General features: G+C 41.4%; 1 protein-coding gene and 1 pseudogene across 2 annotated transcripts in view; both read left to right on the top strand.

Moving 5' to 3' along the window:
- LOC125104166 (uncharacterized) overlaps positions 1–26,130 on the top strand; it is a 244,096-nt gene that overhangs the window by 105,419 nt on the left and 112,547 nt on the right. The gene's annotated exons all lie outside the window — the stretch shown is intronic.
- On the top strand, positions 311–510 carry LOC125105711 (uncharacterized; annotated as a pseudogene).

Raw genomic sequence — 26,130 nt, 5'->3', positions numbered from 1 at the left:
ACCGTTGTGTGTGCTAGTTTATTTTTATCACTATTCATGAATATGGAATGTAAAGCATTGATTTGTTTTTCTTTTTTTTTTTTTTAAGATTTTATTTATTTATTTGACAGAGAGAGATCACAAGTAGACAGAGAGGCAGGCAGAGAGAGAGAGAGAGAGAGAGAGGGAAGCAGGCTCCTGCCGAGCAGAGAGCCCGATGCGGGCCTCGATCCCAGGATCCTGAGATCACGACCCGAGCCGAAGGCAGCGGCTTAACCCACTGAGCCACCCAGGCGCCCTTGATTTGTTTTTCTAAGAAAAATACTGCACAAGCTTTGTGCAGTGGCAGTATCGTAGCCAGTGAGGTTTATCCGAGGCGCGATTATTGCTAATTGAAAAATACTGGACTTGAGGAGAATATTGAAGTATAGTGAACATTATAAGGCTTAAGAGGACAGGGTTTTCCTCCCTGACGTTTTTGTTTCAGTTCGTTGTTTTCTGGTGTTTTTGGTTCTTTCACCGTGAGTGAAAACCTCACTCAGGGAAAAGCTTTTCTTTTGATTTTGAGAGATTTTGTCGAATTCCTCCTGTAGGTGTAAGAGTGCTGTCTCGATCTGTTCAGACCTTGACTTTGGGGTCTTAGAAGTGATGAGTCACTTGGCAGAGCAATCATGCAATGTTAGATTACCTCGTGATTTGGATGATGTAGTTCTAGAAGCCTCAGCACTCCTTTTTAATTCATTCCGTTCCCCTTTCTGTGGTAGGGGGAGGGGCTGGGAAGGAAGGCCAGTTCTCCTTGAGCTTCAGATCAGGGAAATAAGATGATTAAAAAAAAAAAGTGTATAGGGGAGGGTGTAGTGCATCGTGTTAGAGATGAATTGATGGACTGTGGTGGTGGCTCCAAAGTTAAGTGCCCTTGTTTGGGAAGCCCCAGAGGCCTTCCTGGAGGTGGCCACTGTCTAATAAGTCACAAGTATTACTCTTTGAATTGGATCTAAAGAATAAGCAGCATCTCAACAGGTGTTTTCCTTTGTTTCTTAGCCTCAGAGTTTCAAAGTGGCCCGATTTTTATGGATGTGCTTTGCTTTATACCTATGAAGCGCTTCACACCTCAAAATACTTCTTTCCAGTATATGTATTTATCAGAGTGCCAGACCGTCTAGACTTGGGCTGTAAGCGTGCCCCTGGATGGAGGAGACGCGTGTCTCCTGTGTGATACTGTGACAGAAGGGAGCACCGGGTGTAGTGGGAGCCCTGAGAGAGAAGGGCTGCTAACCCTGAGGAGGGGGTGTGGGGGCGCCAGGGCCCTGGGCATGGGAGTCCGAGCTGTGCAGTGGCTTCCTGACACTTGTCATTCCGGCGTGAAGTAGTTGGAGCCCCTCCTGGTTAACCAGGAAGAAGGCTGAGGCTCGTGGTGGGTCAGTCCATCTGCTGTGGCAGCATTGAGTTTCGAACCTGTGGCAGCCGTGTTGTCCAGAAACTGCTAGAGTCGTTACTGTAACCCCTGTCTTGTTCACATTGAGTCTAGCGAGGCAAGTCCCTGCTCACAGCCCAACTTGTATGGGGCGGAGTTGAGATTTCAATGATGTTTTTGCCAAAGCGCATACCTTTCCAGGGAGAGAGCCCACCCTATGGAAATTCAGTGGAAGGGGCACTAACGGAGGCTTGGGGAAGAGGTGGCCCTTCAGTTGGGACAATGGGGTGCGTGTAATTTGTAATTAATGGAAAGGCACTTTATCGGTGGGCACTGAATGCAGACAGAATATATGAGCGAAGGCCTGGAAAGAAGTAAAGTGACGAGGGTGTCCAGGTAGGAGAGAGTAGTTCACAGTTTGCCTGGAGTGATGGCAGGTGGAGTGGGATGGGGAAAGGAGTTGAAAAATCAGCGTGAAACTCATTTGTGTAGAACTTGGAGTGCCTGGTTAAAGAATTTGGACTCTCTTCATTTAGTTACTGAGAAACCCTTGATGGTTTTGGGCAGGTGAAGGTGGCTGATAGGATTTCTTTTTCATACTGACTTTGAATTTTATAACTTTTATTTATATCATATCTCTATATAAATTGTTTCTAAAATTTTTAAAAGATGGGGTAAGGAAAGTTAAGATTCAGTAGGAAAAAAACAGAAGGTTTACTCTTTAGGAAAGATCATGAAACCTAGTTGCTTCATGGACTATAATTCTGATGACATGAATTTTCAGAATCTTGTCAGCTTGGTGAGTTCATGGCTGTGAGATGCATGGAAACATGGTGTTGGTGTAAATCTATGTGACTAGTGGAATGTGTGTGACTTATTTGATACATACAGCTACTGAGTTTGACAGATGGAGGCTATTTATGGGTCCCTTTCAGATCCGGGGTCTTGTGGAGGGACTTTTTCTCATGGGCTATAGACTGGGAAGCCTTTATTTTTTTTTTATTATTTTTTTTTAAAGATTTTTTTTTTAAAAAGATTTATTTATTTATTTGTCAGAGAGAGAGAGAGAGCGCAAGCGAGCACAAGCAGGCAGAGTGGCAGGCAGAGAGAGAAGCAGGCTCCCCGCTGAGAAAGGAGCCTGATGTGGGACTCGATCCCAGGACCCTAGGATCATGACCGGAGCTGAAGGCAGCTGCTTAACTGACTGAGACACCCAGGCGTCCCTTTTAAAAGATTTATTTATTTGACAGAGAGAGAGAGAGAGAGGTCACAAATAGGCAGAGAGGCAGGCAGAAGGGGAGGGGGAAATAGTCTCCCCGCTGAGCAGAGAGCCCGATGTGGGGCTTGATCCCAGGACCCTGAGATCATGACCTGAGTCTGAGGGAGAGGCTTTAACCCACTGAGCCACCCAGGCACCCCAACACTTGCAAATTCTTTTAAGATAAAATAGCCAAATAGAGCAGGAGTAACCAAAAATATAAAATCCGGGGGCTTTTGTGGCTCAGTGGGTTAAGCCTCTGCTTTGGCTCATGGTCCTGGGATGAGCCCCGAATTGGGCTCTCTGCTCAGCAGGGAGCCTGCTCTTCTTCCCCTCCCCCCACTTGTGATCCCTGTTTGTTAAATAAATAAATAAAAATTTTTAAAGAAATAAAAATGTAAGGTCTTGTGGGCTAATTTAAAAACTACAGAACGTGTGTTATTGGCATGCTGTCGCATTCTCTTTAGAAGGGGTCATTACTAAATTGATATATCTCCTTTCTAGCCAAGATTTCATTCTACTTGATTCAAAGCCCACAGTATAGATGGGACTACAAGATTTGCCAAAGCATGGAACAGTAATAAGATTTTTTTTCTCCCTGGCAACTTGGAATTTATTTTTATAATTCTAGTAATTAATTATGAAAAAAATGTTATTTTGTTAACATTTATAGAAAGTTGAAATAAATGTGTATAAATATTAAATGTGACTTGTTTTCTGATAGAGTGATAGCAAAATATGAGGAAGAGGTGATTATTTGAAGAGTCAATCATCCTAATAGAGCCTATGTTTCTGTGACTTCTAACATTCTCTTCTAGATAACATAGCATAATATTGCATGTTGCACACTGAAGGGAGTGTTGGAATATCCTGGGGACATCAATTCATCTGGGAGCCAGTTTATAGTAGTATGCAGGGAGATAAATTTTATGTTTATAGCTCTTGAGTTTAAAGATTTTTTTTTTTTTTTATTTGACAGAGAGAGATCACAAGCAGGCAGAGAGGCAGGCAGAGAGAGAGGAGGAAGCAGGTTCTCCGCTGAGCAGAGAGCCCGACGCGGGGCTCTATCCCAGGACCCTGAGATCATGACCTGAGCCGAAGCTCTTGAGTTTAAAATAAAATCCCGAGATTCGATTTTTAGACTAAAAGAAATTTCACAGTGGTCATTCTGTCTCTGAAAATATTTAGACTTTCATAATTCTGTTTTATAATTTTATAGCACAATACCTAGTGTGAAGGAAGTAATTGATGCATTATACATAAGGTCTTAGTGGTATTCTGGGTACTGTCTGCTGTTTTCAATATCGTTTTGTTTTGTTTTTTAAGATTTATTTATTTGAGAGAGAGCGAGGGAAAGAGAGGGAGAGCATGAGTGGTACGAGGGGCAGAGGGGGAGGATCTTTAAGCAGACTCCCTCCTGAGTGTGGAGCTGGACACGGGACTGCATTTCAGGACCCATGAGGTCATGACCTGAGTTGGAATCAAGAGTTGGAACTTAACCAGCTGAGTACCCAGGCAACCCTGTTTTTAATATTTCTTGTAAGGACATTATCTTTTAGGCTAATTAGTATATCAGTTTTGAAAATTGGTCAAATTTAATCATTGATAAAGAATTTTACCTTTTTATACTTGTTGTAGTTCCTGGTAATCCTTCTGTTGGGCTTTTGAATGAGTAAAGATGAAATTGATTTTCAAACAGAAGCCACATGTCAAATTGATGCAGAGGATGTTGCCGATATTTAATATACTTGAGATGATTATATTTGTTGGGAGACCCACAGATATACTTGCAGGAGCCCTTCCTCGGCACTCTCTGTTAAGACTCAGTGATTTTTCTTGACACTTACAATCTTGTTATGCTAAGCAGGTTAAGTAGAATAATTTCTATGTAGAATTTAGGTTTTTAAGATCAAACTGAGCTCAGAATGTTAAATGGTACATACATATATCTGTAGTTAGAGTTGCAGCAACCCTTGTCTTAGAAAGGAAGGGGGGTCAAGAGGCACCACTTCCATGCAGTGGTGCCACACTGTCCCAAGAATGGCTCACTTTCAGCCTCCGGCTGCAGAAAATAACTTGCACCAGGACCCCCTCCCCCAGCCCTTGAGGTCAGGAGTCCATCTCTTGGCACCTGGCTAGGTGGGAGGGAGAAGAAGAGCCTAGAGTTACACTTTTTATCTCTTGGACCCACGGGAGATAAGTAACATGTGAAATCCAGACAGTCTTGGACATGTTTTTCTTTGGTTATCAGTTCCTGTCCAGGCAATCCTATTATAGTCATTAAAGCAAAACAGAACAAGACATTTTTGAAGGTTAGATGTCAGTGGTGTTACAGAGCTCTGGTTTTGTTGTGTGTGTGTGTGTTTTCAGATATCTGAATATTCAAACCATGCCTGAAAGTGCATTTGCCAGTTAATGAGCCGAGTAGGTCCTGCAGATAGAGATGGTTGTGTTTGGAAGATTCCACAGGACCAGGGTTGTCTGTTTGGTGTCTCGGAGCTTACGAAACTGAGCACACGATGACAGTGGTGCCAGAAGCTTTTGTGTCTGTGTGTTTGAAGTTGTAGAAGCCAAATTTTGGAAACTTCACCTTAAATTAACTTTTACAACTAGTATTGTAGTGAAAGGAAACTTTGTAAGACATACTAAAAGGAAGAATAAAACCTGAAAATCACTTTATTCAGAAGTTCACAGCTGAAATAAAGTGCAGCTCCAATCTTCCGCACCCCGGTGTCTTGTATTAACCCCCACGAGCCTGCAGTGCCGTGACGCAGTCGGGGGTCTCAGCTCTTCGGGATAGCCTTTCGTTTTGATGGAAAAAAAAAGTGATGTCCAGTACTTCCCTCCGAGTTCTGAATGTGTGGCCAGTGCAGGGTCCAGGGACGCTCTTAGGTGTCACCAGGTGGGGGAGAGTTTAACTGCTTTTGATTTTCTTTTTCATTAGAGAGATGTCCAGAACATTAATTTTAGGCCCATAGTTATTTGACTTGCGGCTCATTGTGAAAGGTCCTTGTTCTCCAAGGTCTGTGGAGGCCCCCTGGTCAGTGACAGAGCAGGACACTCACTTTGTGTCCTGTGGCTGCAGGTGCTTTCTGGCAGCCCCAGGATAGCCCTGGGAGCAGGAAGACCAAGCAGGTACCCTCATCCCTTTTACACGCGAGGAAGCTGAAGGGGTTTGTCTAATGCCCTTTGATTATGGATGGCAATTATGATTCTTCTTTCTCTTAGTGCGCTGTCCTTTTTTTCTTGGTTGCTTTTCTTTTCTTTTCTTTTCTTTTTTTTTTTTTAAGATTTTATTTATTTATTTGAGAGAGAGGCAGTGAGAGAGAGCATGAGCGAGGAGAAGGTCAGAGAGAGAAGCAGACTCCCCGCGGAGCCGGGACTCGATCCCGGGACTCCAGGATCATGACCTGAGCCGAAGGCAGTCGTCCAACCAACAGAGCCACCCAGGCATCCCACTTTTCCACTGATAATAACAGAAGCTGCACCGGTGATTATAGTAAGAATCAGAGCTGACTTTTATCCATCAATTGCCACGTGCCTGGCAGCGTTCTGTGTGTTTTTACACGTATTGACTTTCACCTCACTCCCAGGGAGGAGGTGTTACCTTTTTTGTACAGACCAGGAGACCAGGTACAGAGAGGATAAGGAACTTGCCCGAGGTCTGTTGATAATTATTGCGAATCTCAAAGGAAAATATGTGAAATTCTTCGCAGGTTCTAAGCTCTCCGTAAATGATAGTAGTTACAATGACTGTAACATGTATCCATTATCCATTAAACATGTATCCATTAAAATTTCTGCTTATGTGTCTTCGTCTTCATTAGCCCTTGAGTTCATCGAGGGCGGTGGATATGTCTTGCTTGCTGCTGTGGCCCTAGGGCTTGGTCTAGACTTGGCACCTTGCTGATATTCCTGCTGAATGATCCTTCAAATGTATGGCGTGACTGTATCCTGGGGTGTAGGATTTGATACCAGTTTTGCTCTCCATCATCTCGTTGATCAACCTGGTTAATCAAGACATCATGCTAAATCTGCATAGATTGGTAATCTGTTGATCCTAGAGGACTTGGACCACTTGCTTCCTTGTCTTCCGTTGTCCCAGGGGCACGTCCCCCTGGGACTGGTTGTGTTCTGAGGTGTTGACACACTTAAAATGGCCTTTGTGCTGACTCTAACCACTAGATTTCTGTATTTTGAAGAACAGCAGGACATTTCAAACAAGTATAACATGAATTTTCTAGCCGAGATAAAGAGAACTTTCCAAAATTGGCTGAAAGAAGTGGAATTTGGGGAAGTTGAAAATGTTTTTGCATTAGGATGTTCTGTTTCTTTTGAACTGTAGCCAAGAGATTCTTCATAACAGCCTACATTAAAAGTCCAATTGTAAAAGAAAAAAAAATGACAACACATTGTGGCTGTTTACCCTCTTATTTTTGTCTTGCTTGATGTTAGGATGGGAGAATAGGCTAGTACTGTCAGTGGGGTGTTAAGTCTGAGTCAGCCTGTTCCAAAGCAGGAGTGTTTGTGGTGGAGTCAAGACTGAGTAGTGACTTTCTCACAGGTTGAAGCCGATGGGACACCAAGGAAGCTGCTGCTGTTTTGATATTCTTTGGTTTGCTAAAGCCCTGTTTTAAATTACCATTAATAAACAAGACACTGCCTTGAAGGAGGGAATCTAGGAAATTCAGATTCTATTTCTGGTTTCAGTTCTCTAACTCAGTGTGGATGATTTGAGTGTCAGGAAGAGAAAACTCCACTTGGCTTTTGTTTTATTTTGTCTGAGTAAACAAAGTGACCTTAGTTCTCTTAAGGAAGGGTAATGAAGGTAATGGCCAAAATTCTACCTGGTGCATGACTTACTACTCTGTTCCTAGGGAGTGGGATTAACCTTTGTGGGTCTCTAGGATATAATGAACATTAGACCTGGGGCTACACTTCTGGGAACAGGGAAGTTTCTAGGTCCTTTTTTTTGTTCAGATACAGAGTACCTGGAAGCCATAGTGATTTTAATAGCAAACTAGGAAATACCGATACATTAATACATAATTACATACATACGTACATACATAATAGATAATACATTAGGAACTGTGAATGACTTCATTAGCAGAAAATGACCACATCTCTGAAGTAAAGACAGATGACCACATCTGTCAGAAGCTCTGGCTGGCTCAGACTTGAAGGTGAAGTGGAGAGCTGATTCAGCTGGGCATGACTTTTTCATGTCTTTATGGGGGGTGACAATTTCCCGCTGCTCACCTTTACTTCCTTGCTCTGCTGTATGTGCTTTGTTGGGAAACCCTGTGTCAGATGCCAGAAGATTGATGAAGGACACCTGGGTGGCTCAGTCATTAAGCATCTGCCTTCGGCTCCGGTCATGATCCCAGGGTCCTGGGATCGAGCCCCACATCGGGCTCCCTGCTTGATGGGAAGCCTGCTTCCCCCTCTCCCACTTCCTCTGCTTGTGTTCCTGCTCTCTCTCTGTCAAATAAATAAATAAGTCAAAAGTATATGAGAGAAAAATCTTAAAACTGAGAAAGTTTTCTTTTGCCAATTTAATTTGTTTTGTGGAAAGGGAAGAAGATGTCTGTTGTCTTATTTTTATCAGGAGACTGTATTTCTCTCAGGTCTTAAGCTTATTTTTTAATCTTAACAATGATGTGTTCACTGTAAATACGTAAACAATAAAAGAAGACTTAAAAAATAAAGGAAAAATCAAAAAATAAAATCACCCCAAGTCCTCAACCTAGCAATATATTTTAACATTTTGTTAAAAACCCTTATATAATTTTTTTGTACACATGTAATGTAAAATATGTACATACCACTTTTTATTTGGTTTTATATTGTTCCATTTCTGTTTGGGGACTTTATGGATTTTTTGGTCAGTCCTGTACTGATGTCAATATTTATTTCTCAGGGTATCTACTTATAGCCAGAGAGTGTTTTCTCCAAGACTCTGTACCATTTATGTGAAATGCTCTAAAATCTTTGTAAGAAGGGGAGGCCATTAATTAAGCAAAACGTCAGACAAATTATTTGTTCTGGGTAGCCAAGTTTTTCATGTAGTGAAGTGTAAGCTGATGATTTCTAAGATTTCTTAAACAATATGGATGAAAAATTTTCCAGAGTTCTTGTACACTTTTAGCATGTTTAAATGTGTACTTTGGCCCTGGGGGTTTATTTCTAGGAGTTTGTCTTCATGAAGCAGAGAACATATGCAAACATGGCTGTACGATGACATTCACTGCAGCATTGCATATGAAGGCAGACATTTGGAAATGAAATGCAGTACTTTATCCAGCAGTGCATCCATAAAAGTTTACATTCTAGAATATTTGACAGAAGGGAAAATAGTCATGGTATAATAAGAGAAAAATGCACGCTAGGAATTGTACGCATTGTGTATTTTTATATTTACATATAATACGTAGATACATGCACTCATGAATACCTTGATTTTTTTCTTATAAATAAAAATTAAGTGCAACATGCATATAGAAAAACGCACAGACTCTGAGCATTTTACCATTGATAAACTTTTGCAAACTCAACACACTTGTATAACCATTACCTAAATTAAAAATTAGAATGTTAGAGAATTAGAATATTATCAAATTCCAGAAGCTTCCTTGTGTTTTCTTCCATTTCATTACCTTTCCCCGCCCCAATATAAGGAAAGGTAACCGTGGGCTAGATGTGTCTTATTTTGAACTTCATCAAAATGGACTAATATGACAATATTCTGCTTAGTCTGGCTTCTTTTGCCCAATATTATATTTGTGGGTAGAACAGCTCCCCTCTCCCCATGTATTATTTTGACATGTTAACTATACTGCAATTAATTTATTTACTACTGAACATCTGGGTTTTTTTTGTTTGTTTGTTTGTTTCTGGTTCTTTTGTTTTGTTGTTGTTGTAGTTGTTTTCCCTGTCAGTTTTTGCCGTTACAACTGATGCTGTTACGAGCCTGCCTGTATGTGTTTTGGGGGCAGCTGTGTGTACGCTTCTGGTGGGCATCTGTACCTAGGAGTGGGCTCCTGAGGTGGGATCTGTGTTTGTTCATTTTTAGTAGATGGAGGTGCTTTAGTTTAATGGAGGTGCCCTGTTCACCGTTGTTGACAGAGTCGGTGAGTTCCAATGGCTCCATATCTTCACCAACACTTAGTTTTAGTTTTGGCTTTTAGCCATTCCAGAGGGTACGGAGTGGTAGCTGTTGTTGTTCAGATTCCATTTTCCTGAGGACTAGTGAGAAATTGCACTTTGATTTGAGTCAATTCCCTTCTGAGGAAATCTTCTGTTATTAAATCTTGTGCTAATCAACTTCATTTCAACAATAACAAAACCTGTTACCTTCCTCTGGCATTGAGGGTGTGTTGTGCTCCCAATTTCTTTCATTGCCAGACCCAGCATTGATTCTTCCGCATCAGTTAAGTGGGGCAGTCCCTAATAGATGCGACTTGTCATGCATCCAGATTTTCCTCTTTCATGCTCCAATTTGCGTGACTTTCTAGTCTGTATTGAGTGAACGTTTGAAATCATGAAATATTTCAAGTTACCTATTCATTTCACATCATGACTGATGAAAATGTTGGCCAAAGAATTCAATTTAAGAAATCCCAAAAAGAAAATCTTTTTGGCTTTAGTGCACTGATTTTCTTTAGGTCAGTATATTAAGAATGACTCATCCTATGTTATTCAGAGTAACTTTTAAAAGAATCCCACTCCACAGTAGAAAATTGCAAGTAAATTTGATGTAGGTAGAAATGCATCTGAGACTTAAGGCTGGGTCTAATTGCTACATGGAATACTGGAGAAGAATGATAATCCTTGCATCCAGTTCCTAGCTTTTAGTATTAACTTTTTTTGGATTATGGAACTAAGAGATCCTGGAGTTATCAAATTACGGGTGATAGAATAGAGAGACTTCAGGGTAGAACTTGAGCCTGCCATCTTTTTTTTTTTTTTAAGATTTTATTTATTTATTTGACAGACAGAGATCACGAGTAGGCAGAGAGACAGGCAGAGAGAGAGGAAGGGAAGCAGGCTCCCTGCTAAGCAGAGAACCCGATGTGGGACTCGATCCCAGGACCCTGGGGTCATGACCTGCGCTGAAGGCAGAGGCTTTAACCCACTGAGCCACCCAGGCACCCCTTGGCCCTGCCATCTTGACATAACACTGATACTGAACATGTCCTGGGTAGTCAGGCTGGATGCCAGGCCTTGTCATCCATGTTTTCTCATTTAAGCCTCACCAGTAGTGGGAGACAGGGAATGTTATACCTGTTTCATACATGAGAACGTTGAGGTCAGAAAAGGGGGGGGCCACATCATGACTGAGGGTGAGTGGAAATTTCCTAACTCTGATTTTATGACTGTGTGATGGAAAATTATAGTATGTGGGGCCTTTGGTTTAAATTGAACAACTCTGTCAATTCTTTAGATGTCCTGGGGACACCAGTAATGTATGAAAACAGAGTAGTAGTGTTTGAATCTCAGTTGAAGGCCAGGTAGGGTATTTTATGGAGAAAGTTTTTCTTCTAGCTTCATTCTTTCTCATGATCTGTCAAGGGTTTCAAACAATCATCCTGATTAAAGACACATTTTTCAGTAAATATAACACCACCAGTGGCGGTGGTAAAGTTAGAGAAATTTATGGTTGAGCTTCAAGCTTAAAGCAACAAAAGCATGCATTTGTTAATGTTCGTTTTGAACGCTACAGCCCCAGCAGGCCTCTCTGTCCTAGGTAAATCATATATGAATCTGTTCCCAAGGAACCTGAGTTCTCATGGATGTATAGGAAAGCAGCCTCAATAAGAGGTAGAAAGGGAAGCTGATAGGAAGTAGTTCATTGCAGGCAAAGTTCCGTAGGATTCCATAGCAAAAGACAAGTTTCTGCTGAAACCTATAAAAAAATCAGCTCTGGAGAAGGTAGTTTTGGAACCACCCTTGAAGGGTAGAGAGAATATGGGGACCTAGAAATTGGTATCTGGTTGGGGGCAAAGCCGCTGCAGAGTTTATCTTTTTATAACTGAATAAATACGCTAATGAAATGAGTACTCTAAATAAAATTTAAGAAATTTACCCTATCAACAACAAATGGTATGTGTTGTAAAACCATGATGTTTCTGATGAAGATTAGGCAAAGCACCTTTTACTTTTGGCTCTGGTCTCTTCTGCTTAATGTCAGCCCCAGTCACTACCTTTTTCTGCCCTTTCGCTCTGGAGGCTCAGAAACATGTGCTGTGTGAGACAGGACATCCCGGGCCATGCCTCTTTCCACTTTTCATGAACGCTCTTCTCCCTGTTAGGGATTGTCCTTGTATCATGTAAATATTTGGGAGAGCCTGGGAGAGTAAGCATTTGATAGATCCTTTGTGAATGGAGCGCGAATGAAGAACTAAATGAAATAGAATGTTGTGCCTTTTTACTGAGTTCCTATTTTTATCATGCACAAGTACTTGCTCAGTTAGTTACAGGCTGTCCCAGAAGATCATTGTAGCGTAACTGCATCAAGTTGGCTCCCAAGCAGGAGGGACCAAGTGTGCAGGTTTGTGACTTTGTGTGGAAACCGTTTTACCATTAGCTCCGATTGTATGTGTGCCATTGTTGGGTCACGGGAATGTTTGCTTAGAGAGGTTGGTTCTGAATGCTTGTTTTTGTTTTTTTCCTCATTCCTTCTCTTAACTTGTTTGGACCAGAAGGAAAGGATAAGAACTTACACCTACTGCCTCTACTGCTAAGTTAAAGTTTAAAATTCTTTTGGTTTCCCACGATGTTGTGGGGACCATGAGAAAAAATTCCTAACCTGGAAATCGTTACTTGGCATTTTTTTGTGTGACGAAATCTGGTTCTTTCACATTATAGCCTTTAATACTTCCAAATCCTTATTGAGGAAATGTTAAGTTAATTATAACAATAATAGTTAACCATTATTGAAAAACTTGTACTCAGAAATTTGCTAGACTTTTGCCTCCTTGACCTGCATCATCCTGTGAGATGTTGACTGACGTCTTCATGTTACATGCAAGGCTAAACGATTTTTTGTCAAGGTCTCATCACTCCTAAGTGGCTGAGCTGGGATTTGAACCCACATCTGTCTGCTTTAGTGCGTGAGCCACTGTGCTGAATTGTTCTTCCCTGGGTTTTTTTTTTCTGTATATTTATGCTTTTCTCCTCCCATATTATGGTGATAGGATGTATCCCTGTTTTAGCTTAAAATAACACACTTTTAGTTGTCACTAATCCTTTATATAACAATATTTGTTGATTTCCCATCTTTGCTACTCTCATGAAAACTCTTTCATTTACTGTGGTGTTAACTGTACTTAGATATCGTGTGGTTTTTCCACTTAGCAGCCAAAAAGTGAATTATTTAGTTTTCACATGTTGGTATCCTTTTTTTAACTGGCAGTTTAGTCTAAACAGCTTCTAACAGTCCTCTGAGACAAAACCCTGGAGTCTAGATACTTCTTTTGCTAATTTGTGCAAAACAGCATCTCAAGACATCGTGTGTTGTAACTGCTCAGGAACATAGCGCGTGGATAGAACAGGGCAGCCCTTGTGTGCTGGAGGTCACATCGCAGAGAGAAGGGTAAATCCATTGAGAAAGTTCTGGTACACATTCATAACATGTTTAGATTTGAAAAACGTGCAATAAAACCGTCAGGGAGACTCCTAGAAAAACGTGCAATAAAACGTGCAATAGAACCGTAAGGGAGACTCCTACAAACTACAGGCTGCTGTGGGTAGGTGGGTGGGGGAGGGGCTTGGTGTGTGATGGGCAGGGAGGAGGGCACTTGTGATGTGTGCTGGGTGTTGTATGTAACTGATGAGTCACTGAACTCTGCTCCTGAAACTAGTATGACACTGTATGTTAACTGGAATATAAATAAAAACCTGAAACATAAAACGAAACCCTTTCAGTAAGTGTCAAAAATTCTTACTGTTACAAGAAGTTAACATCTACATTTTAGAAACATAAAAACATAACTATCAATTTCATGGCCTGTAATGCTACAGTGGATAACTTTATTATATACTGGTCTGCCAGTGCTTGTGGGGTAGGGTGGTATGCTTTTCCAGTCTAACATGTCTAGACAGAACCAGATGTGTAATTATATAAAATCACAGCTCGGGGACTATGGCTGAAAAACTTTAATAATTATTGGCAACTGTGTGCCATTTTGTCTTACTTTGCATCCTTATTTTCTTGGCCTATTGCTGTAAAGGAGTTAAAGTTTATTTTTAGGCAGAACAGAAAGTGTCTAAAGTGCGATATGATATGAATCTAGTTTTTAAGTTAAATGTATTTTCCATGCAAATACATGTTTCTTGAATTGGGAGAATTGAATAAACCTCAATAAGAATTATTGCTTCCAGGGACATTGGTAAGAAAGATCACCACGTAGTGGGTAACAGCTGCCTCTGGAGCCCAACTCTCCAGATAGGAATTCCGGTTTCATGTCCTCCTACCCGCACGACAGACACGTGTCCATGGATATCTCTTTCAGATCACTAGCTGACTGGGGAGTAACGGAACAGAGACTTCAGTGAACATACATGACAAGGAATACAGTTTTGCAAAAAATAGTTTGGAAAAGTCACTAAAGGAATGGGTGTCTATGTCTCAGAGCAAACAACAAATCAACCCCTGTTGGGGCAGAAGGGCAGGAGAGAATCTGATTTCCAGAGTTATCACATTATAATATTCTAAATGTCCAGTTTTCAACAAAAACATATAAGGCATACAAAGAAACAGGAAAGCATGGTGCATTCACAAAAAGAAAAAAAAAAAAAGAAGGAAAGAAATGGACAGAACTGTCCATAAGGAAGTCCAGACATTGGACTTATTAGACAAAGATTTTAAGTCAGTTGTCTTAAATATACTCAGAGAACTAAAGAAAACCATGGATGAAGAACTAAGGAGAACCAGAATGATGTGTGATCAAAAAAAGAATATCAATAAAGAGATAGAAATTATGTAAGGGAATCAAAGAGAAATTCTGCAGCTGAAATGTAAATAATGAAATAAAAATTTTACCATGGGAGTTCCACATCAGATTTAATGCAGCCAGATGAAAGAATCGATGACTGGAAGATAATAAACTGTTATTACCCAGTTGGAAGTACGTAAGGCAAAAAGAATGGAGAAAAGTTAACAGAACCTAAGAGGCCTGTGGGCTACGATTACACGTACATCAACATTATGAGAGTCTCAGAAGCAAAGAAGGGGCCAGAAAAAAATATTTGAAGAAATAATGGCGAAAAATTTCCCAAATGTGAGGAAAAACATGAATCTACACAGCTGTGCAAACACAAAAGAAAACAGAAATAGAAGAATTGAGAATTTTAAAAAGGTATGCCTTATAAAACAATAACAAAATGGCAGTAAAGGGGGCTTCACTGCTAAGTTCTACCCAACATTTAAAGAATTAACTCCAATCTAAGAATAAATATTGTGAAAATGTCTATGCTATCTAAAGCAGTCTACACATTTAATGCGATTCCTATCAAAGTATCATCCATTTTTTTCAAAGAAACGGAACAAATAATCCTAAAATTTATATGGAACCAGAAAAGACCTCGAATAGCCAAAGGAATATTGAGAAAGAAAGCCAAAGTTGGTGGCATCACAATTCCGGACTTCAAAGCTCCATTACAAAGCTGTCATCATCAAGACAGCATGGTACTGGCACAAAAACAGACACATAGATCAATGGAACAGAATAGAGAGCCCAGAAATAGACCCTCAACTCTATGGTCAACTCATCTTCGACAAAGCAGGAAAGAATGTCCAATGGAACAAAGACAGCCTCTTCAATAAATGGTGTTGGGAAAATTGGACAACCACATGCAGAAAAATGAAATTGGATCATTTCCTTACACCACACACGAAAATAGACAAAATGGATGAAGGATCTCAATGTGAGAAAGGAATCCATCAAAATCCTCGAGGAGAACACAGGCAGCAACCTCTTCGACCCCAGCCGCAATAACATCTTCCTAGGAACATCGCCAAAGGCAAGGGAAGCAAGGGCAAAAATGAACTTTTGGGATTTTATCAAGATCAAAAGCTTTTGCACAGCAAAGGAAACAGTTAACAAAACCAAAAGACAACTGACAGAATGGGAGAAGATACTTGCAAATGACATATCAGATAAAGGGCTAGTGTCCAAAATCTATAAAGAACTTAGCAAACTCAACACCCAAAGAACAAATAATCCAATCAAGAAATGGGCAGAGGACATGAACAGACATTTCTGCAAAGAAGACATCCAGATGGCCAACAGACACATGAAAAAGTGCTCCATATCACTCGGCATCAGGGAAATACAAATCAAAACCACCATGAGATATCACCTCACACCAGTCAGAATGGCTAAAATTAACAAGTCAGGAAATGACAGATGCTGGCGAGGATGCAGAGAAAGGGGAACCCTCCTACACTGTTGGGGGGAATGCAAGCTGGTGCAACCACTCTGGAAAACAGCATGGAGGTTCCTCAAAATGTTGAAAATAGAACTGACCCAGCAATTGCGCTGCTGGGTATTTACTCTAAAGATACAAATGTAGTGATCCGAAGGGGCACGTGCACCCGAATGTTTATAGCAGCAATGTCTACAATAGCCAAACTATGGAAAGAACCTAGATGTCCATCTACAGACGAATGGATAAAGAAGATGTGGTATATATACACAATGGAGTACTATGCAGCCATCAAAAGAAATGAAATCTTGCCATTTGCGACGACGTGGATGGAACTAGAGGGTATCATGCTTAGCGAAATAAGTCAATCGGAGAAAGACTACTATCATATGATCTCCCTGATATGAGGGAGAGGAGATGCAACATGGGGGGTTGAGGGGGTAGGAGAAGAGTAAATGAAACAAGATGGGATTGGGAGGGAGACAAACCATAAGTGACTCTTAATCTCACAAAACAAACTGAGGGTTGATGGGGGGAGGGGGCTTGGGAGGGGGGGTGGGATTATGGATATTGGGGAGGGTATGTGCTATGGTGAGTGCTGTGAAGTGTGTAAACCTGTCGATTTACAGACCTGTACCCCTGGGGATAAAAATATATGTTTATAAAAAATAAAATTAAAAAAAGAATTATTGCTTCCAGCATTAAATTTGGGTAGAAGCTCTTCGAAACCAGCATAATAGGACAACAAAACTGCCACTTTAAATCCAGAACTTTTTTGAATGTGCATTGACTGGCGCTGTGTACAGTGTGTTTTTTAGAAGTTCAGACTGTCCTGGCATCTGTCTAATTTTTATCTCCTGTCTTCTCCATCAAGTAGTCTTCTAGGGAATCTAGCTACTAACCATTTATTCTTCACAAGAGGGAAAATTTCCAGCATCTCCACTTCCCCTGTCGAGCTGTCCCCTCCAGCACAGGCTGTTACAAACAAGCTCTGGTGAACATTTTATTAATGAGTGTATGAGTTCCTTATAGAGCCTACATACCAGTCCTTTTTTTTTTAGATTTCTATTTTGCCATGATTTTCCCCCAGTTTTTTTTTTTCACAAACTTTAGATAATCAAAAGTCTTAAACAGGATTAGATCTAATGTGTCCATTTCAAAAAAATGGTTATTACTTTCTGTGTCTTAGGAGGCCTTTGCCTTCTCCTCTCCCCCCCATCCTGACATTTCTTCTGAAAGCTTCATGGTTTTAGCTTATGTATATTGAGGTCTGTGATCCATATTGAGTTCACGTTTTTTGACATGCTATCTTATTACCTCTGTTTTATAAGTGAGGATTTTGGCAATCTGAGAATTTGGCACTCTAGCCGTAGTATGTAATGGTAAATTTGATTTATAATTTTAGAACTTTTTGTGGATGATCATAATGAAGCTGTATTGTAGGTCATATCGTATAAACCATTTTGCTCAGAACATTTTTGAGGCATATCTTCATGGTCACAAAAACATTGTTGCTGACAAACGAATGTTCTTTGTCCGGGTTCATCCCCATAATGAAACCAGCCGTGTTAAGTGAGGAATAAGACTGCAACCTTGGCGTGCGTGTATTTTATCAGGAGAGATACTGTGTTTATGTACAAATGTCCTTTGAAGCTGCCTGGTGTGATTTGCCTGTTAAGACAATCATCCTGTGATAAGAAATTAAAGTGAAACAGGGGCGCCTGGCTGGCTCAGTGGGTTGAGTGTCCAACTCCTGGTTTCAGCTCAGGTCATGATCCCAAGGTCATGAGAGTGCTGAGTGGGGAGTCTGCTTGAGATTCTCTCTCTCTCTCTCGCCTCCCCCCCCCGCCCACTCTCATGTGCTCTGTCTCTCTCTCCAAAATAAATAAATAAATATTAAAAAAAAAAAAAGAAATTAAAGTGAAACAATCGGCATGATTGAGCTCTTTAACCTGGTCTAATTAAGCGTTTTTACTAGCTCTGCTCTGATGTCAGGCTGTGGTTCCTACCCTTTAGGCTCTCTCTTCCGATACTGTAGAACCATCACTGGTCCCCGCCTCTAGGGCTCAAGAGAATGCCCAGCAATCGATGTGTCATGGAGGGTATATGTTTTGGGTGTTTCCTAGGTGTTAGCCGTCCTGCAAACATTATATTCCTCCCAACAGTTTCCTTCTAAAGCAGAAGGAAAGGAAGATTTTCACAGCACACTCTTGGGGGTGGCATGTGGGGGAACATAATCTAGTTCTCTAGGAAAGCTTCAGAGTGGTGATTTCTCGTAAGTCCTTTCATGGGTCTGGGTTGAGATAAGTAAGACTACAATATGCTGGCAACTGAGTCAATTCGGAGATATGTGTGGAGTATTTGGGAGGAGGACAAGGGGCTCCCTGTATTAGACGTCTGTAGGTCCAAGACGCTGTACTGTAGGGGGATGCGAAGGTGAGCAGGACAGGAGGAAGCTAACGTTACTCTTAAAGGGAGCTTTGCTTTGTCCTTGGGCTGCCGTCCATTAGAATGTATGAGTAAGCTCATTTGAAGCTTGCTGTTTATCGGGGAGAAAGGCTGCCCTTCATTGTGAGCTGAGCAGTTGAGCCTAACGGAGAGAGTTCAGGCACATCGCTTAAGGACACTCAGATTCCACGGCAAGGCCGGCGTTGCCCATGCTACAGATCGGGCCTGCGTCTGTGTAAATAACAAGGGCAGCTGGCCCGGTTCACGCACTCTTCGAGTGGCCTCACCAAGGAAACATTAGCTTCAGTTGATAACTCTCAAAGAAACTAGGACAGTTCTCAGGCTGCTCTTTATTTGTGTAGATAAACAACAGGCATTAATGCAGCCATGCCGAAAGCAACAGTTAAAAAAAAAAAGCCACTGTGTTTTAATTGTATCCTCTTAGCAAGGTTATGTTAATTTTTTAATCTAAAAATCATGACTGAAGTAGAAATTTGTATGCATTGTGAACCAAATTAAAAACATTTTCCTGAATAATATTTGTTTTGCTTAATGTTTGCTACTCTCTCTGATTAAAATGGATGTTTATACTCTCAAGCATGTTGACCAATTAGTTTTTATGAGCTGCTCTATATTGTGCAGAGGAACCAAACTTAATGGACTTAGTTATTTGTTCTTTCGGTGTATTTTGGGAACAGTTTTCTCTTTCATATTTGTTCTCTCCATTTTGATTGAATGAAGTTTCACTGAGTGCTTTTGATCTATGAATCAGTTACTGATGTATGTGGTAGTTAATGATTTTAAGGCTATAAGTAAAACTGGCTTTGTCTTATAACTTACAGACAAGGTTTTAGAATATTTCTACAGAAAAATTTTCTGACTGCTCAGAACAACACTTTGAATTGTCATGTGAAACCAGCCATTGATTTCCTTGCCATCCCTGTGTCCAGATTTATGTCCGTATTAATTACAGTCAGCAGGGGGTTCTTGGAGTCCACACTGTATGTGGGCATTTACAAATGCAACGTTTTGTGCCGCTGTGTCTAAGTGAGTGTTGACTATTATTTATAGGTAAAGAACTCTCTCGTCTTTGTAGATATTAGGTTATCTGTATCAAGTAATATTTGCCTAGCTATTTATATGTTAATATGTTTAAAAAGAAATTTCTCTACGAAGAGGCATTAATCATTCACTGTTTGTTTGATCAGATGGTGATGCCGACGTTCTATTGTGTAATCATAAACTAGCTTGTCATGTTTAATGCCACGAGCAGATGCACTTCCTAGTATAAACAGCACGCAAAGCCCCAAATCTAAATGCAGTATTTAGGAGCATATTAAAATCTTTGTATTTGTGTGTGTGTGTGTGTGTGTGTGTGTGTGTGTGTGATTTAAAGAAGTAATTGTGGATTGCATTGTGTCAAATTAAAAAAAAAATGTGATTGCTGCCACAGCTTAAAAACTGAAGAAGCAAAATCTGGCCCATATGCTTTCAATATAATGTGTTATTCTTGGAGACTGTGTCATGCCTAGAGGGTTAGTGCATTAGACTAAATGGAAGCAGACTGCCTGGATTCAAGTCTTACCTGTACCACTTATCAGCTTTGTGATGCTGGGCAGGTTACATAATCTCTCTGTGCTTCAGTTTCCTCCTTTGTAAAGTAGTAATAATAGCGATAACAGTGTGTACCTCATAGGGTTGTTAGGAGGCTGAAACACGTTAATATCAATAATGTGTTTAGGACAGTGCCTGGCACATGGTAAGGACAAACGAGCAAGACCGCAAATGGTGATATAGGTAGATGTGTGTGTTACAGGGGCTTCTCTTGCAATCAGTTCCAATTCCTTTTTTTCTAAAGATTTATTCATTTGTTAGAGAGAGAGAGAGCACGGGTCGGGGGAGAGAGAGCACGGGTCGGGGGAGAGAGAGAGTCTCAAGCGGACTCCCTGCTGAGTGTGGAGCCTGACCCGGGGCTTGATCCCATGACCCCGAGAGCGAGACCTGAGCTAAAATCAGAGTGTGACGCTTAACCGACTGAGCTACCCAAGCGCCCCTCCAGTTCTTTTAAAGTAAGTCCATGATGTCTTGATCGGTCATGGATGTTTATAGGATGACTGTTATGATAAGTATTATTCTAGGCTTTATGGGGGATACAAAAGGAATGTAAGGCATGGTTCCTACATTGAAAGCTTGCACTGTGTTTAAGTAGGTGCCCAAACGGTGATAAATACAAGTGAGTGTTAGGTAAGTGAAAAGGTATAATCTTCAGTTAAAACAGAGGGGATGAAGAAGTATAAAAGGTGACTTTTGACCTTGGAGGACAGGAAATGTAAAAATCCCATAAAAAAAATCTCAGCTTTGTGCCTATGAGAACCATATGACTTCATGGAAAAAAGCTCATTATGTTCATTGTTCTCTAGCAGAGCGAGTCATTAATCTTAGATGTGTTCTAAGTCCCCTGTTTTTGTTTAAACATCTCCCTTGTCTTCATCTATAGCTCTCGTTACTGCCGAGTGCTCCAGGCCAGAGCGTCCTGGCTCTCCAGGTCTTCTAACACTTTTGGGCCACTGTGGTTTGCGTTGATTCTGGAGTGCTCTGGAATGCCCATCTTTCTCACCTCAGCCTCTCTGAGACCTTTCCCCAGTCTCAGTTCCAAGATGCCTCCTCCAACCACCCGAACTGAGCCCCAGCTTCTCCAGCTTCGACTTAGATGCAGTTGTTATTCTGGGTTGTGTGGGGGGGACTAAATGTACGTGAAGCCTCCTTGCATATTATGAAGTACAGACAGCACAGACGTAAGGGGCAACATTGCCATGTCTTTTTTTTTTTTTTAAAGATTTTATTTATTTATTTGTCAGAGACAGAGGGAGAGAGAGCGAGAGAGCACAGGAAGACAGAGAGGCAGGCAGAAGCAGAGGGAGATGCAGGCTCCCTGCTGAGCAAGGAGCCTGATGTGGGACTCGATCCCAAGACGCTGGGATCATGACCTGAGCCGAAGGCAGCCGCTTAACCAACTGAGCCACCCAGGCGTCCCTGCCATTTCTTTTTTGCATGATTTTTTGACCTAATATATATTTATCCTGTCATTCCTTCATGGTACCCCCCACCCCCGCCACTGGCCTCTGCCATGTTCACTGAGAGCTCCTAAGTCAGAAGTTCTAAGTTAATGCATCCTAGTTTGCTGCCTGCGCCTCCCGCGCCCAGCCCACGTCAAGGCAACAGGGAGCCATGATGAATGAGCGAGTGAGCTGAAGGGCGTTGTGCCTGGTGTAGCACCTCCACTAGCTGGGAACCGTGGACTCGGGTGCAGCTCTCACAAGAGGCCGTGTACTTAGTGTGGGCAAAAGAGCAAGGGCTTCCATGTTGAAGGACGGGTGCAGGTAGGACTTCACTTCAGTGTGATGTATTTCCCCCTTTTGACCCCTTTGACACTCACATTGTCATGTGACAAATGAGGACATGATGTTTACTCTGTGGGGTGGTGTTGATAATATGAGATGTTTGTGGAAAACCATTTGTTAATGTTAAACTGCTTATTAGTTGTTTCTCATAAAAACATACGTTAGGCAGAATTGTTCATCGCCACACTGCGCTCTGGAAAAGTTCACACATCATGCTCAGCCCAAGCCAGGAGGTTGATGTGGTTGGGTGAGTAGAAGCTGGAGGGCTGGGGAGGCAGCATGGGGCTTCCTGACCTTGACTGCCTCAGTGGTTGGTCCTGAGCTAGTAACAGCAGCTGGGGTACCTGGCAGGGCCCTTATGGGGTGTCAGGGGAACCCAACGAAGTGATACCTCAAGCTTTGTAAACACCAGGGTTTTCAGATTGGGACAGGGATAAAGTGTGTGAGGTGCTAACATTACTTCAGACCTGTGGGAAGTTTACCTTAGGGAGTTTTCTAGTGTGGGGGTGTGGGGGTGGAGCTTATGTTACTGCAATTTATGAAGAACCTTGGGACAAAAAAATATGAAGCCAAATGATAAGTACCAAATTGCAGACACCCAGCTTCTCTCTCTCTCTCCCTCTCTCTCCTAGAAATTCACAGTAGATTCTCATAGGGAAGGGTTAGTAAAAGAAGAGAGAGAAGTTAGCAACAACAGCTTCCTGCAGTGACTGTGGGATTTTGACTCCAGGTAACTGGACTTTTAGCTTCTGTTGCTGTGTATTGTTTTCTGGCTCTTCAAGAGTCTCCACATTAGTTGTGGGCTTTCAAGTGGCTGTGCAGCTGGGGACGTTGCAAGTAGTCTCTTACATACACCAGAATGAAAGAATAAACATCTCTGATTTAACCACTTCTGTTCTCCAAATACTGGCAAGAAATGTGTTGTGTATAAACACAGGGAGAAGGGAGGCCAGGGGTGATGGTTTGGTGGAGCTGCTTGTGCTCTCATAATCTCATAAATTTTGTATAGTTTTTTGGACCTTAAAGTTCACATCTGTAAAATGAGGGTGTTGGAGTAGAGGTCCGTTGTCATGGCCGTGCTGTGAATATTGTGTATTTCAAAGGGCCTGGAAAATTTTCTCCTGGTATTCTAATTATACATGGAAATTTCCCAGAGAAGTCTGCAAGTTTTTAGGACCTCTTTTCACTCAACAATGTTTATTAAGGACTTACTGTGTACCTGAGACTACTACTTTGGGGGCTGGAGATAGATCCGTGAAATAAGGCAGGGTCCCTGCCCTGTAGACACTTACATTTTAAGGAGAAGGAATAAATCCACAAACACAAAGGTGTGCTAGGAATTACTGTTACATTGGATGTGAAATGACAAATGGGAAAAGTCGTGGACAGCAGCCTCTTGGCCTCAGTGGCTGGTGGTTACCGGTCTGGAGAGTGGAGCAGGTCTACGGGGTGAGAAATCCACACTCTGCTCTTTGACATGCATCCAGAGTTTTACATTTGAGAGTCTTCACTTTGGACCTGGTATTTGAAGCTTTGAGGCTGGATGACCTCAACTGATTACTAGCTTTAGAAAGAAAGGGGCAGGAGATGCGGACCAAGCCTGGGCTCCGTTGGGAGGTTCATTGAAGGAGGGGGATAGGAGAGAGGGAACTTGGTTGGCTGCTCTTGGCTTCCATTTGGCAAATCTGTTAAATACTAACACGGGCTCTGGCCCTTCCTCTGAGTTCAGGCACTACCTGTGTCTGTAGAAGTTTACAGGGCACCTACGTATACACGTAACGTTTAACAAATGACTTTTAACACAGTACTGAGTCCTTGCAAAGTGCTGAGAGGGAAGAGCTCTCTTTGGTGACTTCCATCTCCCTCGCCTCTTCCTCCTGCCAAGCTCATGGATGCCAGTGATGTCTACACTGTGTGCGGCAGCCACTTCTTTCTAGGTCAGCCGATTGACTTGAATGTTGATCAAGGGTCGGTTTCGTTGATAACAAAAGCTGGTTTTTGTCAGTAGTGCTTGTTATTGTATAATTACATAGTTGAAATTTTATGTAATATGATTAAATGTTAGTTTTTTACAAAAATATGCTAAATACTTTTGAAAGCTTCCAAAGGCAGTCCTCCAAAAAGAATGCTGTGAGGTATGATCGTGGCAACTGCAAAGGACTGGGGAGTAGTTGAACTTCCATAAGGATTCTCAGCCTGTTTCCTGAGAGCCTTTGAGTTCATATTCCATTCTAATAAGACAGGGAGAGTGGGAGATGTGGATGATGGGTTTTGGTCGTGGTTTGTGTAAAAATGACTAGCCTGCAGTCGGAGACCGATTATTCATGGCACAGATGTTCACTCTTCATCAGGAAATTGGTGAAAGAATGTATATTTCAAATTAGATGGCTCAGCTGTGTGTGTGTGTGTGTGTTTATGGTTCTCTGCCTGCAGCAGCTTTTTCATTTTCTAAATCGGTTATCGTCCTATTACCTTCGTTCATTGGGATTTTACCGTGTGGTCTTTGTGAAAAGCTTTTTGACAGTATGTGTCCAAAGCCTTCACAGTGATTATGTCCTGCCTTACCACTCTAGGACTTTAATTTGTGGCAAAACACTTTTTTTTTTTCAACTCATAAAAATTTATGTTCAGGGATGTTGATCACTGTAATATTTGTAACATAAAAATTAAGTGCAGCTTTCTGTCACATAGTGCAGAATGGTTCAGTTGTGACCCGTGCGTATAGAGAAGACTGTTATGATCAAGCATCTGATTTTTTTTTTAAGATTTTATTTATTTATTTGACAGACAGAGATCACAAGTGGGCAGAGAGGCAGGCAGAGAGAGAGGAGGAAGCAGGCTCCCTCCTGAGCAGAGAGCCGGATGTGGGGCTCGATCCCGGACCCTGGGATCATGACCTAAGCCACAGGCAGAGGCTTAAACCCACAGAGCCACCCAAGCGCCCCAAGCATCAGATTTTTGAGAAACACTAACCATAGGGAAAAGTTTTCACAGGATAATGTGAAATTATAAAAGATACAAAACATGTTACATAACCTCTTAAAAACTGTTACAGTATGAAGAGTTTACCCCTGGGTGGTAGGATTATGGGTGACTTTTGAGTTTGTATTTTATACTTTGTTTCAATTTTGTAATTTTCCACTTGGGTTATTTCTATAATTACATAGTAACGTTATTATAGCAGTGGATGGTTTGAAACTTCACAAAGAAGGCTTTTTTTTTTTTAAAGATTTTATTTATTTTTTTGACACACAGAGAGAGATCACAAGTAGGCAGAGAGGCAGGCAGAGAGAGAGGAGGAAGCAGGCTCCCCACTGAGCAGAGAGCCCGATGCGGGACTCAATCCCAGGACCCTGAGATCATGACGTGAGCTGAAGGCAGAGGTTTAACCCACTGAGCCACCCAGGCGCCCCTCACAAAGAAGGCTTTTGAATTTGGTTGATTTTGAGAGGTGGTACGTCATAGCAGGACTTACTAAGAGAGAACATGAATAAAAACAATAAGATTACTTTTAGTCTTTAAAATAATTATTTGTGGAATGCCTGGATAGCTCAGTTGGTTGAGCCAACTGAGCCTTCGGCTCAGGTAATGATCCTAGAGTTCCGGGATCGAGTTCCGCATCAGGCTCCCAACTCCACGGGGAGTTGCTTCTCCCTCTGACCTTCTCCCCTCTCATGCTCTCTCTCTCTCAAATAAATAAATAAATAAAATCTTTAAAAAAAGAAAATACAATAATTATTTGTAATTAAAAATATAAAAGATTTACCTTTATTGTTATATTAAGTACATACATATACAAGTAAATTTACTATTCATTTGTTATATGAGGGTGACTATAATATATAATTAACATGTTGGTATTTATAAATCTAGAAGTAAAATTGTTTTTAATCTTCTTAGTTATTATTAATCATTTATAATACCTATTAATCTTTATAATGACCAAGACAGGTGAACAAAATAGAATGTTCCTCCTTTTGAAAATAAAGAAATAGAGTCTCAGAAAGGGTCATTTCCCTGCCCCAAGTCACACGGCTGGTAATGGCAACTTTTTGAAGCCAGATTCTGTGATTCTGAATCTACTGGTCTTACTGTTCCTGGCACTGCACTGCGTTCCAGTCTTTTCCCCAGCAAAGTCAGGTATGGAAGGAAGGAGTCATGGGAATCTGGCTTAAAGGTCCTGAACTGAGGAACTGCTT

This window comes from Lutra lutra, chromosome 7, assembly GCF_902655055.1.
Source record: "Lutra lutra chromosome 7, mLutLut1.2, whole genome shotgun sequence".
Classification (NCBI taxonomy): domain Eukaryota; kingdom Metazoa; phylum Chordata; class Mammalia; order Carnivora; family Mustelidae; genus Lutra; species Lutra lutra.
The sequence above is the reverse complement of the archived record's forward strand: the minus strand, read 5'-3'. Positions and strand labels throughout refer to the sequence as shown.